At 37.4% G+C, this 18,146-nt stretch overlaps 1 long non-coding RNA gene across 1 annotated transcript in view; it reads right to left on the bottom strand.

Moving 5' to 3' along the window:
• LOC138988616 (uncharacterized) overlaps positions 1-18,146 on the bottom strand; it is a 168,333-nt gene that overhangs the window by 51,881 nt on the left and 98,306 nt on the right. The gene's annotated exons all lie outside the window — the stretch shown is intronic.

Below are 18,146 nucleotides of genomic sequence, written 5' to 3'. Positions count from 1 at the left end.
CTGTACATAATAAGATAATATCCTAACACCAGGTCATATTTTAGCTATGCTTTGGAATCTATATAATTAATGGTGTGCACGAAAGTTCTTATCCTAATGGTAGATGAAAGAATCCCCAAATCTGGACTTTGCCTATAGTTACTTATCCTTTATCAACAGACGAGGCCCAGTAAAGTACTGGTAAAACATAACAAACAGATGATGTATAATGAGGCCTTTTAAAAGTGCTTTCCTATATATAGTTAAAAAATTAAATTAAATTAAAAAAATAATAAAATAAAAGTGCTTTCCCACAGATGCATTTCTGTTTCAAAGACAAATGACAAAGTCCCACAGACTGGGACATGTTTACTGAAAGTGTCATGTTGCTCAGTCACATCCAACTCTTTGTGACGCCATGGACTGTAGCCCGCCACGCTCTTCTCTTCATGGGATTCTCCAGGCGAGAATACTGGGATGGGTTGCCATTCCCTTCTCCAGGGGATCTTCCCAACACCAGGACTGACCATGTTTAACAAAGCAACCAGAAAAGGTGCAATAGCTGAAGTACAAAATGTATCAGCCCACTATTTCTTACATAAAACACAGGAATCCAGCAAAAGCAATGTATTGACACGAATGTGACCACCTACAACTTAGGCAGACTCTTATTTCTGCTCAGAAAACACTACTTCACCCAAAGAAGAAAAAGAGTTTATCTTTAACAGAAGAATGGATGCTTAATCATTACAAATAGTCTCCCAAATACATAATCTTATTTTCTTCTAATCACTGTTTTTCTTATGCACTCACTAAAGAGCTAAAGACAAGCCACACACACACACACACACACACACACACACACAAACACTCAAAGAAAAGAAGAGGAAAAATAGAATGAATAGTGGTGCCCAGAATGGGTAACAAGTATTTTAGCTATTATACCGGGGAGGGTTGGGGGGGCGGTGGGGATGTTAGAAAATACTGTTCAGGTACTGATCTTTCAAACTGCAGTTCAAATGAGAATTTAGTTTGAAAACTTACATTACAGACTTTTATTCATTATATATTTACTGAGCACTCATTATGCTCCAACCAGTGTTTCAAGTACTGTGGATACAGAAGTGACCAAAATGAAGTTTCTGCATTCATGTAGGCTACATGCAAGTGTGATAAATGATGATACAGTAGGGTAAGATGGGCTGGGACAGGATATAAGATGAACATACATACACATAATACTAGGTAGAACTTGGGGAAAAGTTGAAAAATTATTTTTATAAACAAAAGCAGGATAAGGGGATACTTACAGATACTGAGAGCGTACGAAATTTTAGGTGGCAGTGGCAGTGTCAGAAAAGTTTTCTTTCCAACAGTAAAATCTGAGGTGCAAACCAAGAAAAAGAAGTGAGGAATTAGGCTGAATTATGACACGACTTTAGGGAAGAGCATTTCAGGCAGAGCAAATGAAGAAGCTCAGAACAGTAGAAGTGCTTAATGTGGGTGTGGAACTGCCAGAAAGGCATGTGTCTGGAGCAGATTATTAGTGGGAAAAACATGAAGGTGGTGAGATATCCAAGGGTCAGATTATGAAGGCCCTTTCATGTCATACTGAGAAATTTGCAGATTATTCTCAGTGTGATAGGATGTTCACTAGGGAGTCTCAGAAAATCTGACTAATGCTTTTAAAACATCACTGTTTATAGACAGAATAGAATAGAGTAAGGGGGTGAGAGCTAAAGCCCCAAGAAGAGTCACCAGGTCATTACAGAAATAAATGATGGCAGCTTCACGAGAGCAGTGGAGGGAGGGAAATACAGGATACTCAGTGAGTGTGGAGCCACAGAGGCCCGAAGTAGGAGGGAAAAGAAGATGGCTCCGCACTGTTGGCACTGAGCGACTGGGTAAGCTGTTACTGATAGGAAAGAATAGAAGGGAAAATAGCCTACAGTGGACGGAATTCAGGAGTTTGGTCTGAGACATGCTAAACTGTAAGGGTCTGTTCAATGTCAAAGGTGCATATAGTCAAAGCTATATGGTTTTCATGTATGGATGTGAGAGTTGGACCATAAAGAAGGTTGAGCACCGAAGAACTGATGCTTTTAACCTGTGGTGCCAGAGAAGACTTGAGAGTCCCTTGGACTTCAGGGAGATCCAACCAGTCAATCTTAAAGTAAATCAACCCTGAATAGTCATTGGAAGGACTGATGCTGAAGCTGAAACTCCAATACTTTGGCGACCTGATGAGAAGAAGTGACTCACTGGAAAAGACCTTGATGCTAAGGAAGATTGAAGACAAAAGGATTAGAGGACAGCAGAGGATGAGATGGTTGGATGGCATCACCAACCCAATGGGCATGAACTTGAGCAAACTCCAGGAGCTAGTGGAGGACAGAGGAGCTTGGCGTGCTGGAGTCCATGAGGTCACAAAGAGCTGGCCACAACTTAGCGACTGAACAAGGACAACAATTAGACGTCAGAGTAGAAGTGCTGAACAGGAAACTGGATGCACACACACACAAAAAAAAAATAAAATAAAAGAGGAGTGTCCCATACTGGAGATATGTGTATATACATACATACATACATATACACATGCATACATTCCTACCCACACACACACACACACACACACACACAAACATACACTGGAGAAGGCAATGGCACCCCACTCCAGTACTCTTGCCTGGAAAATCCCAAAGACAGAGGAGCCTGGTGGACTGCCCTCTATGGGGTCACACAGAGTCGGACATGACTGAAGTGACTTAGCATCAGCAGCACATACATATACACATATATGCATACACATATGCATACACACAGCAGGAGATAAACACACACATTATATAATTTACTGGTTATTATATATTATGTAATATAAAATACAGTCACTAGTGTTTAGTTAAATTTAAAGTCTCAGGACTAAGTGAAATTCCCTAGAGAATAGGTTTAGCAGGTATATTCGTTCTAGTGAATCACATCCCTCATTTTAGGCCATGCCTAAAATGGGGTTGGTACTGAGCCCAAACTGAAATTCCTTGGCCTCAGCGAATCACAAACTCCATTTCCTTGGATAACAATGATTTCAGCTTTGTGTCAGGTTCCATTCTGGCTATGAGAAAGGATGAATTCTGGAGCAAAAGCTTTTCCTAATTTCCCATGAAAGCTATCAAAAAGATAATCTTTAAAGACAGGTCTGGATTCAGAAGTGACTTTGCAGAAGGTAAAGTAGAGAAATGGAAAGAAACTAGCTACTCACGGTGTCTTTGATCAACTACTAGCTGAACCCAGAATAACACCTGAACTTTTAAGTAAACAAATAAGCATCTTAACTCAAACAGATGTTTTGGTAGTTTTTATTGATTTTAATAAGCATCTGAGACCAAAAACAGAAATAAAGGTAAGGAAGCCAGGGAACGAGGGAGCAAAGAGAAAAGAAAGGAAGAGATGAAGGAAGGGAGGGAGGGGCAAAGGAGAACACACTTCAGTAAGAGCAGTAAAAAGGAAAAATGAACTGAAGGTATTTCTTCTTTCACTTGGGAAGGGAGTTTATCCAACCATTTTCTTGCAAAATCCACAAACATCACCCAGATTTAGAGTAGGATTGAACCTGCAGAGATGTGGCCCTCTCGGGTGGTGAAGAGACCTGCCAGAAAGGGCCTGAAAGGACCTTAACACTTCTCTGTTTCACAAATGGCAACTGACACCTGTGAAGCCCAATGCTCGGTCCATGTTATTACATTATCATGCCAGTATCAGGTACCAACTGTTAGAAAGACATTACCCTTCCGCCTGACACTTGCTTCCCCAGTGCCCTCTCAAAAGATGACCAAGGCATCCTGATGCTTCATCCTCACTGGGATCTAAAATCTCAACGGATAAAAACTGGAGTTTTGTTATGTTTGTTATTTAGGGCAGTGTACTCAGCTGTGATTTTAAAAAGATCAATACAACACTATTTAAAATAGTTTTTAAAATCCATTTTCAAACTAAAGCATAACAATAGATATTTCCTAGTGCTGGAATTTTCAAGAAACACTCTAAACAAAATGAAACCATTTCAATTAGCGTGACACTAACTGTGCTTTCCTGGAGAAGGAAATGGCAACCCACTCCAGTACTCTTCCTGGGAAATCCCATGGACAGAGGAGCCTGGCAGACTACAGTTCATGGGACTTCAAAGAGTCGGACATGGCTGAGCCACTTCACTTCAGTTGTGCTTTCCAGGAATGGTGAAGGGACTGCAGGACTCCTTTCCCCTCAGTCTCCTGTGCTATTCACCTGAACTTGGCCTGGGTGCTTGGCAGATGCAAGGAGAATAACTGAGGATTATGTTTATCCTTTCAGTTGACATCTGGGAAAAAAACCCCAGGCAAAAGTTAGCAACCGTTAATTCAAATAAGTATAGCTCCTTTGACAATACAATTGAACATCTTTCTCTTTTAAAGATATAAAGTCTCCTTCAAATCCATCATATCTTTGACCACATCTAAGTTTTGCCACATAACTTACACGTTGGGAAGTTGTTCAGACAACATAGTAAGTACTTTCTAAATTCCTAATAAAGATGCATCAATAGTTACAAAAGAATAATGTTTTCCAACAGCCCAATTTTAAGTAACTTCACACATACCAGAAACACCTGCCAGCTACCTCTACAGACATCTTGCTTCCTAACACTGTATACCTTAAATACTCGAATGTATTATTCATGAAGCACTCCTAATTGATATTTGTTATTCAGATGAACTGCAAAGCTGTGGATCTCACCGTCCTTAAAAAGCATGTCATCTGGTTTATAGGAGATTAGAATCAAATTCAAATATTTTCTCTCCCTTTCTCTCTTTCTTCCTTTCTTAGTTACTTTTGGTTAAGTAATGTTCATACGTATTGTGGTATTTGTGACTGGCAACTTGTAGCTTCTATTGCCTAAAAGGGTTTCTTTCCCCCTTAACTCTCTAGGTTACTCACCTGTCTCCTTAAAATGCCAAAAAAAAAAAAAAATCTAGCCACCAAGGTTGTCAGGATAATATTCAAAGTGCTTTTGACAAAGTTCTTACAATTCAGCTGCCTGCTGTGTCAAAGAGCAGAATATTAAAAACATTACGAGAGAAAAAGAGCATAAATACAGATAAAAGAATTACCACATCAGTCACATATTTGCATTTGAGTAGTTACATTTTTTTCAAAACTATACAAAACACCGTTTCAAGTCATAATCCCTTTGTCCTGAGACCTTATATTCCAGTCGTTGTTAATAAAAATATCATGTTTTTAATTTTCAACTTTTATTATTATTATTTTTGGTAAAACGCAAACTGGTTCCATGGTATGGCTATGCTAAGAACCATGATCATCCACCTTAATGGCAACATTTCAACGCACAGCAAGATGGCTGCATATTTGCAACACACTGGTGAAGTCTCAGATGGCATAATCAAACTCCTTGACCAAGATTCCTGGAGAAACCCCACACTGGTACACCCAGTCCCACAAAAAAATATTTCCTACAGCATCATCACTAAATCCCAAATCACAATTGAGAAAACTGTTCCCAGGTTTCTGGGCGTACTCCATTCACTGCTCTAAGTGTAAATATTTACTCACTGTATATTTTATATAGATAGAGGATTTATTCCTAATTACTGGATTTTAAAAAGTCATCTTGACAGGTTCCTAAATAGATACAGACGAGTGACTAAATTCACCTGCTTTCTCGTTTTCTCTTCGTTGTTGTTTTGTTACAGCTGGGTATCTTTCTATTGTAAAGTAGGCTTGTTTCTTTTAAGACTGGATCAATACCCAAGGAGTCTATCACAGCACATCAAAGGCTTTTTTTTTTTTTTTTCTAAAAGAGGGAGGAAAATGCCTTGAAGAGTTAAAAACAGCACCGTATTATAATTATGACTTGACACTGATTCTGCTGAATTCATATAATCACAAAACCTTATTGTTAGGAGTCTTGGTTACCTAACTGGTAAGTACTAGTAAATCGCTTCAGTCATGTCCGACTCTATGAGACCCCATAGACGGCAGCCCACCAGGCTCCCCCGTCCCTGGGATTCTCCAGGCAAGAACACTGGAGTGGGTTGCCATTTCCTTCTCCAGTGCAGGAAAGTGAAAAGTGAAAGTGAAGTCACTCAGTCGTGTCTGACTCCTGACCCCATGGACTGCAGCCCACCAGGCTCCTCCGTCCATGGGATTTGCCAGGCAAGCGTACTGGAGTGGGGTGCCAGAAAGGGGCCTGCTTAACCTGTGTGATCAGACCAGCAAAGGCGGAAGCAAACAGTATAACTCAGCCTCTTGCCACATTCTTCTCGTCATTGCTAAAGTCACTACATCCTGACCTGGAATAAAAGAAAACAAAATGAAATCTGAATTCCCGATATTATTTTAAAAGGAATTTCATATTAGGAGGGATAATGTTTAATTTTAAGCTACACACTGAAGCCATGAAAGACATTTTCTTCAGAAGAGCTTTTAATAAAAAATGTACTTAAAGGAAATTGATGCTGAAGCACTATGGAGAATTTACCTAATTAATGATTTATTTTTGCCTTATTCCTTCAAAAATGTTGACATGACATTTACGTTGTATTTAAAATATTATAATACCTATTCTTTTAAATGACACATCTTTGTTTTCTCTGCCTCATGAAGGTTAGTATTTTCCTAGAAGATGTGGACAACATAACTATAGATTTGACAAATTTAAAGGATGCTGTATTTAATTCCTAGAAGGAAGTGCCATGTTTTGAACAGGACTGGGAGTATTAAATTCACTCCCAGATCCAACTTTGGTGCTGGCAAGGCTGGTATAGAATTGTGCATTTTCCTTTAGTGGTTTCCTCTGCCTCAGGTAAAATCAGAATAACCATGTACTTTACAGGTGACCTTAATGCTTGTTATTTTTCAAATAGGCAAATAATTTTAAGGAAAAGGTGCATTACATGCACAAACATGCAAATGTGGCAAATAAGTGAATCTATATCTAAGGTTAATTTTTATATCCACAAAAAAATCGACTGCTTATTATATTAACATACACAAAACCAAATGCATATACAAATTTTTAACATGTTAACTCTGAAACCACACGACCTGAGTTCAATATTCTGACAATATGATGATTAACTTTTCTGTATCTTCAGTTCCTTATATGAGAAAAACCGATCTCCATTATAGCTTGTTTTGATGATAAGCATTGTAATAATATATTTGAAAGTACTTAGTGCCAAACTTGTAGTCAACATGAGGTAGAAATTCCAGCTATGATTATCATTATACTAATGCATATGGAACAAGTTAGATACATCACTAGAATATAAATCCATAAAATCAGGCAATCAAAATAAAAAGTAGAAATTTAAAAAGTGAAAAAATAAGATTATATGCTTATTTTATGCTCATATGCAGATGACACCACCCTTATGGCAGAATATGAAGAGGAACTAAAGAGCTTCTTGAGGAAAAGTGAAAGAGAAGAGTGAAAAAGTTGGCTTAAAATTCATTATTCAAAAAACTAACATCATGGCATCCAGTCCCATCACTACAGGGCAAATAAATGGGTAAACAATGGAAATAGTGAATATTTTATTTTGGGGGGCTCCAAAATCACTGCAGATGGTGATGGCAGCCATGAAATTAAAAGATGCCTGCTCCTTGGAAGAAAACCTATGACCAACCTAGACAGCCTATTAAAAAGCAGAGACATTACTTTGCCAACAAAGGTCCGTCTAGTCAAAACTATGGTTTTTTCAGTGGTCATGTATGGATGTGAGAGTTGGACCATAAACAAGTCTGAGAGCCAAAGAATTGATGCTTTTGAACTGTGGTGTTGGAGAAGACTCTTGAGAGTCCCTTGGACTGCAAGGAGATCCAACCAGTCCATCCTAAAGGAGATCAGTCCCGAATATTCATTGGAAGGCCTGATGCTGAAGCTGAAACTCAATCGTTTTGCCACCTGATGAGAGGAAATGACTCATCTGAAAAGACCCTGATGCTGGGAAAGATTGAGGGCAGGAGGAGAAGGGGACGACAGAGGATGAGATGGTTGGATGGCATCACCCACTCGATGGACATGAGTTTGAGTAAGCTCTAGGAGTTGGTGATGGACAGGGAAGCCTGGTATGCTACAGTCCATGGGGTGAGAAAGAGTCAGACACAACTAAGTGACTGAACTGAACTGAACTTACTTGGTAAAAGAAACCAGTATGCAAACTACTATTATTTTTATTAGACTTACATACTCTATCAAAGCTCTAAAATACAACAAATTGTGTCATTCCATGCATTCCTTACTGATTTGCTGCAAACAGCTCCATACTTCCTTCCCCCCGAAAAAAAATATTAAGGAAAAATGAATTGCTAAGAAACAATCATTATTATCTAAATACTTTCTATGTCTGAGAACAGTTGACAAATGAAGACCAAAGACAATTAAATTACCTCGTGCTTAGAATTACAAAAGTTACAGTAAATTTACCTACTCAAAACCCAGTTCCATTAAAAGCATTTAGATCTTCCAAATTTGACTTCTGGTGCCTTTCATAGTTTTGCTTTACATTCAAATGTGTTTATTGGTTTATTAGGACTTCTCCAGGAAGTTCTCAGCATGCTAGTGAATTTTGTGTGATTTTAATTATCTGGAAATAAAGCCTAAATCTGCAAGAAGCATGAAAAGGTAAGACCAATATTTGTTTCCTAAATGAGGGTTTAAAAAAAAAAAAAATTTCAGAGATTTTCCAAGCATCACAGCATTTAGCTTTAAATTCAAGCCAGATTCATGTTGGAATTAGAACATTCAGTTGTTTCCTTGACTTTAAAAAGCCATAAACTTAGTAATCCATTTATTAAGTATATCCTTAGCTATATAAATCATCTTTTTAACCTTTTTCTAACAATATGTCTTCCACATCTAAACAGAATATGGCTATTCCTTTTTATTATTTTTATTTATAGCAATCACTACCATGTATGTGTTGACTAATCACTCAGTGACAAAAAAATGTGTGCCCACAGCTCTCCACTCCCAGTTAATGTGCTCCAAAGGGAGGTACCATATGCTGAAAATTCACCTCGTGTTGGGGAGACCAAATTTCCCTAAAAGACACAATGCCAGATGATCTCTACAAGATGAGCTCTACAACAGAGATTATCGAGTGTAACAAATTCAAATGCTCTCGAATCAGAGACAGAAGTTTTCCTTTACTGGCAAAACACTTTTTAATTACACTACCTGTCCCCTCCATGATAGAATTCAACCTCAACATCATTTTCCAGTCCAGAGTCACAATAACAAATACCATAAACTTAGAGTAATGTCTAGCCTTTAAGTAGTTCCAAAAAATGCCTACATTTATAACTATTTCATGTCTTTGTAAATTTTCTTCTGGAGAAACTATTTTTCTTAAAGGACAATGCAGGAACCAGATAATTCTTAAATGTAAATGTAGACTGTTTATCAACTTTATTTGTCTTTGTCCTACTTTTTAATCTATCTGACTTAAGCTAGTCAGATAATTTTTAAAATTCTAATACAAAAAGTAATTATGAAAATAAAATCATATTTACATGCAAAAATTTGGACAGGAATGTCCACTAAAGCATTGTTGATAATAGCCAAGAAGTAGAAACTAATTGAACATCCATCAACGGATGAAGGAACAAAATGTGGCCTCTCCGTACAAAAAAGGAAAACCTACTGCTGCATGCCACATCAGAGCTGAACGCTGAAAACATTTTGCTAGTTTAGAGAAGCCAGTCACCGAAGACCAAATGTTGCGGGATTCCATCCACATAAAATGTTCAAAATAAGCAAAACAACAGAAAGATAATAGTGGCCGTCCAGGTATGGCATTGAAAGAGAGGGTGGCTGGAAAATAAGGAGTGTTCTAAAAGCTATGATGGAGATGGTTGCATAAGTCTGTGACTACACTAAAAAAAAATGTATAAGTTGGTCAATTGTATGATATACGAATTATATTTTAACAAAGATGTTTTTGAAAAGTAATGGCAAATTTCAGCAGTATTACTGCTATATTTACAGACTGCCTTCCTTCCATTTAGAGGACATCTTTTGAGTAGCAAGCTTTCGAACCAGATATTTGAGGTTAATGTCCTCTTGCCCTTCCCCCTTAGAGATGACTCAGAGGGATGAAGGGAACGCTTGTCATGATTCAGCTAGGTGGCCAAGATTAGAAACCAAGGATTCTTTCCTCTTACCAGGCTTTTGTCAGTATCAGGAAAGTTTCTTATTTGCTTCTTGTGAAATGGATTTGACCTATCGTAAGTATTCTCTGACAATCCTTTTGTTATACTGTGACCAGCTTCTTTCCTAAAGTATGTATTACTTATTTTTTCAAATGCTTTATCTCAATATGTAAACTGACTATCTTCTTTGCTCTCTTTCTTTTTAAATGGAAGAGCCTCACTATTTATGTGGGAGCTAAGTCTTGCACATTTGAAATCAACCACTTTTATATTTAGAAAACTGTAAAATATTTACTATCTTTATAACAATTAAAAGATGTCTAGAAATTATATAATTTATAAATGTATTTTTTTTATTTCTTTCTTTGTCTGCTTAAAAGTAGTCCCTTAAATAAATAGTGCTTTAATTTTTTTTCCAGGCATCAATTTGAAAGTAATAATTCATATCATTTTGACTAAAGTTATGGTTTTTACATTTGGTATTTGAATCACTGAAAACTCCAGGGTCATCCTCTTAACTTCATAATCAAGCCTCTAAAACATGATACTCATGTAGGAACTGCATATATTTTATTGGTCATATCCTAACTGATTGTCCTTTGAAAGATGGGATCTGTCTTCCACCCCTAAGAAACTCTAACTTTTCCCCTTCCTCTTTAATTCTTCTGAGAACAACTTTTATTCTGCCCTCTTTCTCTGTCTATTCCAACCGTTTGTTTTAATCACCTTACTTCTCTTTTTGCCCTTCCACCCACCTCCTAAACATTCTCCCCTGGTAGATTTTCTTCCCATGTGAACAATTCATCTTAACTTTTGCCTATAAAGTGTCACAATTTTCTCTCTGAGATTTTGAGGAATAACTGTACCCCACGTCTAGAAATAAAATAACTGAGACACAAAGATCATTAACAACATTATTATAAGTTAATGTTAAGTTGAAACATAGAGCCTGATTCTTGATATCTACTGTGGACAACCAAGCTACATTGATTAATATAAATTTAAGAAATCAGGCTCAGATTTCACCAAATAAGACAGAAATACTGAAATACATCATCAGTCTTTAAAATCTATCACCATAGTGCCTGCTATGTACGATATTTTTTCTCTAAGTTATTTGCAACAAGGATGCATGCATTTTAAATATTTATTAAAGCCTTGTCCAAAACCACTGATAACGTTTTGCAAAATCATCTCAGGTAGGAAATATGTCCTCTTTCTGACACCACAGTATGTTAAGTATCATGGAACATAGCATTTTTCTGCCTCAAATTCTATGTATGGCTTGCCTCTTTTACTCAAAAAAGAAAAAAAGATTCTTAAGAGTAGCACCCACATCTGAGTCATCTTTTTTCAACCAGTGATATGAGGCAATCCCTTTCCACCCAATAAAACTCAGCATTTGCTGCAGAAGGATGTGCTCCTATCTTCATAGCCCATGGAGCTGTTGCACAGATAGAAAATACATTTCAAAGTTATCATTATTTTTTTTGAGCTATAAGAACTTGATTTATCTTTCCTCTTAACTAAGCAATTATAAAAATAATCGTTATCATCAGAATTAGGGGGAAAACCCTCTCTATGAGCTCTTTAGATCAAACCCAACTATTACAGAGAATACATTTTTAAAAGCCATAAATATTACTACACCCAATTATTTTTCAATGTTTTCCATATCAAACTTGTCCCTTAGAGACCACGTTGAACAAAATGGATCTGTGTATTTCCCCCAAATGACAGACAGCAAGCATCACACGTGAAAGGTGATCAATCTGCCTGATTGAAGCTCCACCACTCATCTAAACAAAACTCAGATCCCTGAGGAAGTCAGAAATCCAATGTGAAAAAACAACTTTGCCAACATCATATGAACATTTCTTTAAAGATGGATTTTTGCTTTAGGAACTTCATAGACATTTCATAGCAAGTAGTTCCAATGAAAAATGTATGAGAAGAGACTGTGTAACGGCCTGACCCCACATAGAAAGAATAAGTTTATATTTAAAGAATATAATTCAACAAAGCTCATTTTTCATAATTTTTCACAGAAATATATTTAAATAAAGGGTTATGACCTATTCTAATTCTTCCAAACAAATTTGATCAATACAGTAGAATAAGGGGTATATATCACATTAACAGACTGAACTCCAGTATCAAACCTGTATTTGAATTCATGACCCACTGCTTAACAACTGCAAGACACTGAGCAACGAAGGTGACCACTGTATTTTCTCAACTGAAAGATGAAGTAAATAATTGTTCCTACCTAATAAGGTAATGTGGTTTAAAAGAGATACTGCTTATCAATGGTTTAGTAGAGTACAGGTACATAATTAAAAGGTCTAGATATTTTAAAAATAAAAGTATCATACAATAACAAAGATAATTGAAGTTTTGGAGTTATCTTTATTTCAATTTCTTTTTGAAGTTTCAAAAACAAAAATACATTAAAATAACCTCAAAATGTTACTATTTTAGAAGATAATATCTTTTAAAACTTTAGTGTGTTTTAAGAAACACACTAAAGTTTTAATTTTTGGGAAACATGACTCACTCAAGTAAGACCCAAAATAAAAATTTTAATGTTTTTATAAGAAAGAGGAATACTTCTCATATAACCTTGAGCAAAGAACAATCTCCTATATCTAAGAACATTGCCTCCTTCTATTTTTTCTATTAAATAGGTTGGTAGAGGGTAAGCAGTGGTTACAGAAAAGAAAAGGACACTCTCCCAGGTAGCCAGATTAACACTTGAAACTCGTGTATTGCTTTGGACGCCAAAGAGAAGCCATAATGCCTTTCCATCTGAACTAACTTTGAATGTGTGCATAGAACATGTAATTTAACCACCAGGAAATACAAATACTTATCAGCAACTGAAAGGCAGAGCAATTTCTCAAAAGGTGGCTGGGACCCAGTGGTCAAAATCAAGCTGAGAAGTAAAACTCCTGTCTTTCAGGGTAAAGGAAAAAGGGAGAGTGAAAAGTGCCCAGAATCCAGTTCTTCAGGGACGCTGCATTAGGCCCAAGGCAGAAATGCAGGCATGAGGGAAACACAGAATTAGGGTGAGGACTAAGTCTTGGGATAATACCCTGTAAGATCATTTGATGGTGTCAAAAACTGAACCTTCTCAAATTTCTCCTACCCAAGATAAGAAAGAGTCTGAAGCTCCTCCTCAGGCTGGAAGCCAAATGGCTCCAATTTGAGAAGACAGACTTCAATGTCTGAGGACTCTCACCCTGGGAAGGAAGACTTCTTTGCAGAATACTGAACAATAAAAAGAATACTAGCAGCATCTAGTGGTCTGCCTATGTAAGTGCCCCCAGACCTAGGTCCTGAGATAGAAAAAAGTGAGATCCTAAACATGGTGAACTACTGATGGACTTTAATGGGTGTCTTATTTCTGGGAGAATAGGAGTGGGAAGAGGGCAGCTGTCTAGACCACCATGTTCAAAGCCTCGTGGGGGGAACACAAAGAAGCATAACATGTCCAAAGAGTTTAGTATAACTGTATTTCTTCCTGCACAGTTAGGCAAGAATCCATAAAGTATGGCTGAACATATTGATCTTTTCATATTCTTGATCAATCAATATATAGATATTAGAGTAATGAAGAATTGTGAGAGAGCAGCATATGACGCATTTTCTGTTCTCAAGGTAGATGCAGTTATTCAGCCGACTTAGATTCTATTCCATATTTACACCTGGTATTTTTAATCACCTGCTTGTAGGAACAGTTCTGTAGAATAACATTAAATGAAGGGAGGCTTTTTCACTGCTTGCCACTTATCCAACCACCTAAATCATTCGCCCTATGTCTATGGTACTCAACCACAGTTTATTCTAAATAGTTCTAAGTAGCTGCTGAAATAAATCATTTGGAAGAATTATTATATCACACAGACAATTCTATTAACAATATTGCCAAACATCTGTGCGTCAAAGGACACTGGTATAGTTTTTTTCAAAGGAATGCATATTTTTTAAAACTGTCAAAATGATCTTAAAGGGCTAGAAGCAGCTTCTAGAAAAGAAGTGTCTGATAACTGAAAAAAAATTAATTAAGCTCCCCTTTAAAGGTAGAAAAGGAATGAACATTACCTGAATTCTCATTCACTTGGATGCTTTTAAAATATTAAGGAGTTAGTAAAATTGTGCTTCTAACTGCTGTATTAGAATTTAGCTTTGATAACTAAGAATCATTCCTTTTCTGAGTGCAGCATAGTTGCACGTTCCCTTTTAAAGCCTTTTTAGAAGGCAGTGCTTTTTATTCATAGCTCACTTCTCTTCTTTTCTTAATTAGTAGCTTGAATGTGATTTTCCCTTTTTTAAACTGAGCAGGCTGTGTAGCTAAATGGTGTTTTTGACATTCCTGCACTGGGGACAGATTCAAAACGAAGGCAGAAGACAATAGAGATTGACTACATACTTCGAGGCCCCAAATGGAGAGGAATGCTGGTAATTACAGGGATTCGGCAACACTTTGTCTCTTGGCATCTGTACTTGGAAAAACAATGAAATAATCATGGACAAATATGATGTGAAATGTGTTTATGGAGCAGCATGTTTTATTAACACTGAGCACAGCAGAGAGATAAGCACCACTTGCTAATTTTAAAATTTCTATGAACTGTGGCAATTAAGCCTAATAATTATTTAAAGAGTATAACAAAGATGAGTCTATTCGTACTGCATTTCAGAGAAAAAGAATAAGCAGAGTGCTAAAGTTCAGTTTGGATGATGTTCCTCCAGTGGAATTCTGTACATATCCTACCTGGTATGATTTGAAACTGGACATACTCCTAACATAGGGCTTCCCTGGTGGCTCAGAGGTTAAAGTGTCTGCCTCCAATGCGGGAGACCCGGGTCCGATCCCTGCTTCGATCCCTGGGTTCGATCCCTGGGTCGGAAAGATCCCCTGGAGAAGGAAATGGCGACCCACTCCAGTATTCGTGCCTGGAGAATCCCATGGACAGAGGAGCCTGGTGGGCTACAGCCCTCGGGGTCGCAAAGAGTCGGACACGACTGAGCTACTTCACTCTCATTTTCATACTCCTAACATACTAGTTTCAAACTGAGGGGTCTCCTCAGGTCACATTTTGTTTCTTTGCTCACTTTTTTCTTGCTTTTGTTGTTGCAGAAACTATTTCTTGGGGGTCTTGTGTGTCTTTGATGTTAATTTTAGAGTGTTAATACACACCATGGGTGCCCATCAGGAAACCGTAGGTCTAATTGAATAAAGTAGTAAATATATTAATTGTTCTTTCCAGAATTGTCACTTTTCCCATTACAAATTTTTCTCAATAACAAACAAACAAACAAAAAAGCCACTGATTGTCTTTAGTCTTTTGATAGATAACTAGGGAAGGAAGGTTTGTTAGACCCGTGGGCAAAGCAAAATTTATCTTCCACCACCTTAGCTGAATGATGACAACAGGCTCAGACTTACGATGACAAAACTACCAGAAATTGAATTGAGTATTAAAAACACAAACAGACAAGGTATCAAATTATTGATCATTAATAAAGGTGTATGTCAAGGAAAAATTTTATATATTTTAGTTTGTTTCCAATGGGGGGAAACAAGACATTTCGGTTGATTAGTAAAAAATAGTATTTCCTCTATTTTCTCCCCTCCATGTTTTTGTGCTATCTTTTGCAATTCACTGTCATTTCCTGAGCAATTTTAAAAGATAAACTTGCATATTTAACTTTGCAGCAGGAGAATGAAAACACAATGAATGGCTGTTCTCTGAGTATAAACCAGGGAACGCCAAGCTTTATTCATCTCTGGGTTCTTTCTTCACGGAGCAAGTTTATTATGGCATTTATACTGAAAAAAAATTATTCATTGTATTTGATACAAAAGGGATGTTGTCAATAATTATTTCTGAGCCAGAGTCCTGTCAGCAGGAATGGAGTAGGCTTGCCTCCCCCACCCACAACAGAAAACTTAACACTCTGTCCATTGCTTGTATTTTTCCTGCATTCTCAGCAGGATTATTCCAAAACACTGGTACACACTCCATAGTTGCAGAGGCAATTTCTCATTAGACCTGTAACTTGATAGAGAACCACATCACACAGGCATATGGAAAAGTAAATTGCACCAATAGCTTATTTTCAATGCCTCTCTATTTTATTTGCATCCACATAGTTGAGGAACAGAGCTGACCTCGGGCAAAAAGATGAAGCTGGAAATCTAAGCCCAGCTTCTTTCTGTGGTGTCTAATCCTCCTAAATTATGAATTACCCCCAGACTCCACAACCCCACCCAACCACCACATACATTAAAACATAGGCACATACCTCAAACTCGCCTTGCTCTTTGCTTCAGGTCAAAGGCTGACAGCAATTTCTGACTCCCAACACAAATGATTCTAAGTTGAGATGACTTTCCCTGAGATATTTGCATTTTAATCTAAACTTCTGTTTGTGAGATCTAAAAAACCATCTCCAGTTAGAGGGTTGGGGGAGGTAAAAGATAGTGTTCAATGAAAAAAGATAAAACTGAGAGGGGGAATAAGATACATTTGGGAAGAAGCTCAAGTGGGGAACGTTTTATTTCGCCAAAAAATTGAACTGGCCACCTCTCAGAATCGGTTTTGAAGGCGAGCATGTTCTGTTGTATCAGAGAAATGGAAGGAAACTGTGTACAGAAAGAATCAACATGAGGTAGGTCCACCCACGTATTCTCACAATTCCACAAGCCTTACTCAGCTGCTCCCATTTAAAAGGAAAAAAGGAATGGAGGAATGGAGAGAAAGGGAAGGAGGGAGGGAAAGAAAAGGATCCCCCACAAGAGGCTATGGACCTAAGAAAGCACATGCAAACATCGTCTGTTTATTCCTATCCTAGGGGACTCTAATGCCCATGTCTTACTCAGAATTTAGGTGCTCAAGTCTGCTTATACGCTGAAAATCACATAAAATCTACCATCAAGAATTCTGTTCATTGATGTCAGTTCACTAAATTCAACACAGATCCAGAGCTGTTTTGCTCCCTCCAGTTGCGCAGGCGGATTACTGCCCACTACGAGGGGCAAGCTGCAACTGACTCTGAGTGAAAAGTAGAATTCCGTCTCAGATTATGCTGCATGCAACTTTACTGGGCAGAGCAGCTGACACAATTGTTCACTTATGGCCAAGGAATCTGAAAGCCGCCCTGCTAAGAAATGGTTTGTCAGTCTCAATCTAGCAGAATGATTTAACAGGAGCACCCATCAGCTCTTGACACAGAGACTCTTAGCTTAAGTCAGCTCTACACCTCAGTCCTTTAAGACTGGAACTTCTGGGAAAGGAGCCCCTGGTGATGATCGTAAAGAATCTCTGAAATGAAAAGCAGCATGGCAGGGAATAAATAAGATGGCAGGAAGAGAGAGTCATGAAGCACTGGCATTAGGTTTCAGCTAAAGCACTGAAGACAAATGCGTGGGGATCCAGAGTATGCTGACAGTCAAATGAAGAACTTTTTCTTATAAAGTTTACTCACATCTCTAAGTGTGAATATATGATGATTAGATCGTGACTGGTAATAGGAGGAACTGCAAACATTAACACAGTTTTAAAACACTGATCAAGTGATAGAGAAAACAGGAAATCACAAATTTGATTTCACTATGAAAAAGAAATATTAGTTACAGAAATCCACATAAATTTCATAGCACTGATGGCCTTTTGCTGTGTCAAATAAAAGATATTATACTTATTAAAAGTATGCTAGATTATTGCTGCCTGTTTGACTTTATGCATTCTTGCATTAGGATGAGCGCTGCTGCATGCTCTGCTCACTATTGTTTTTAGCCCAAATAATTGAAATGTAATTTGTTTTGTTTGACATTACATTATTTAGGAAGAATGAAAATGTATATTTCAATACTACTGATAGTATTAATGTGAATTATTTATCAATCAACTATAAGAAGCCTCTTCAAAATAAATATTTATGCCAAA

The sequence above is a fragment of the Bos mutus genome, chromosome 7 (assembly GCF_027580195.1).
Source record: "Bos mutus isolate GX-2022 chromosome 7, NWIPB_WYAK_1.1, whole genome shotgun sequence".
Lineage (NCBI taxonomy): Eukaryota > Metazoa > Chordata > Mammalia > Artiodactyla > Bovidae > Bos > Bos mutus.
This window is presented reverse-complemented; position numbering and strand designations above follow the sequence as displayed.